Source organism: Siphateles boraxobius, unplaced genomic scaffold, assembly GCF_051911475.1.
Source record: "Siphateles boraxobius isolate OS27281-9 unplaced genomic scaffold, OSU_SipBor_1 86, whole genome shotgun sequence".
Taxonomy (NCBI): domain Eukaryota; kingdom Metazoa; phylum Chordata; class Actinopteri; order Cypriniformes; family Leuciscidae; genus Siphateles; species Siphateles boraxobius.
In genome coordinates this window covers 4757651-4759467 of record NW_027509215.1, presented here as the reverse complement: position 1 = coordinate 4759467, position 1817 = coordinate 4757651, and the positions used below count along the sequence as shown (strand labels likewise).

Sequence of the window (1817 nt, the reverse complement as noted above, 5' to 3'; positions counted from 1 at the left end):
AATAAAATTGTTAATAACGAGTTAATGTTAATTCAAACATTATCTGTTAACATTAGTTAATGCACTGTGAACTAAAATTTTTATGAACTAACATTAACAAATGTTAATAAATGCTGTAAAAATAAATTGCTTGTTTATTCATGTTTACCTTATTGTAAAGTGATACCAATTATCTTAAGATTCATCATTGGGCCACATTCAAATATATAATATAAATATAATATATATATAATAATAATATATTAAATTGATTGATATTTGTTGCAAAGATATATAGAAACTCTAAATTGAATTGAATTAAGACTTTAAGAGTTATTTGTGATTAGGCAATCCATGATGTTTCGTTCTCTAGTGCCATCTAGTGTCATCATTTACACACCGCAGAGAATGAAACACCTGGAAGAAGACCAGATGCTGAAGGTCAGTTAATGATTAATTACTAAAACAGTGCATTATCACACAAGTTTTGCTGCTCTAATATAGTAAATATGATTTGATGTTATGGTCAGTGCTATTTCTTGCTGATGTTCAGCACTCGTGTACTGCAGTCTTCACATCGCTGTGTCCTCATCAAACTGAGCTGGAGAATGAACTAGTAAAGCCAGAAAGGAAAAAAACAGATATCACTTACAGTGTTCTATCTAATATGAGTGTGCAGTATTAATATGAATCATCTCTCAAAATAAGTATAACTTACAGCCTGCACAGATTTCCGCATTGCCTCCTCATTGGCTGTGGAGCGAACGCGTATGTGGAAGACTGTGATCGCTCTGATTTTTTCTGAAAATGATGGAACATTACTCAATATATTTATTCCAAGGAATTAATGTATCACTTTGTTTTCTATTCTATTCTATTCTATTCCATTCTATTCTATTCTATTCTATTCTATTCTATTCTATTCTATTCTATTCTATTCTATTCTATTCTATTCTACTATTAGAGCTGAGTATTTATTATCATATGCACAATAAAACACCACGGTTTTAACCACACAATGAATCTAAAATCTAAAAAATGAAATTTGCATAAATATAATTTGCATTTGAGCATTTTCAGTAGTTGAACACTGGTATAATGTACTTTTCTGGGGTGTTGAAGAGAATGCAGGGGTTGACGGTGAAGAAAATGAAGGAGGTGAGGTTGGTGATTGGTTGGTTGTAGATGAGGTTGATTGTGAGGATGGTGAAAATGATGGTGAGGTTGAAAATGGTGTTTGGAAGGATGAAGATGGTGGTGAGGTTGATGATGATGAAGGAGGTGAGCTTGGTGATACAGAGTTTGGTAAAGGTGGTGATGGTGAAGATGATGAAGATGATAGAGAAGTTGGAGAAGAAGGTGCTAAGGTTGATGATAAAAAAGTTAAATAAATATTAAAAACAGAATTAGATATTTATTTATCAAACAAATCCATGCTTGTAGTTATATCATTCATTAATTAATTTAGCTAGTTAGTTGGCTAGCGTTTGTTTCAGATAAGGACTAAACTGGGACTCTAGTGACTTCATAGATATACATTTGATCACTTCTAATGAACTAGTTACTGATTAATGAGAAGAGTGCCCTCTCTAACTTGCAAACACTTGTGGAAAGAAATGTTACAGATTTGTCTTTTTTCAGGCACTGTTGAGCTGATTGTAGTGGATGTATATTTTATGTTGAGAGTAGTCTTACATTGCTGGCATGTTTGAATGTAGTCAGCACAGCAGTCTCCGCTAGTGACACAGAACTCATCACAGAAACAATCCCGTCTGCAACTGTCATTCCTGCCAGCACAGCAGAGCACTGTGGATCCTGAACACAGGGCTGAAAGATAC

At 33.5% G+C, this 1817-nt stretch overlaps 1 long non-coding RNA gene across 1 annotated transcript; it reads right to left on the bottom strand.

Annotated features, from left to right (window-relative positions):
- Nucleotides 1-234: 234 nt before the first annotated feature.
- LOC143731442 (uncharacterized) lies at nucleotides 235-1195 on the bottom strand. The gene is made up of 3 exons (XR_013200762.1): nucleotides 1071-1195; nucleotides 698-770; nucleotides 235-592 (listed from the first exon to the last, which is right to left on the bottom strand). It is a non-coding gene; the product is annotated as an uncharacterized LOC143731442 (long non-coding RNA).
- Nucleotides 1196-1817: the final 622 nt, after the last annotated feature.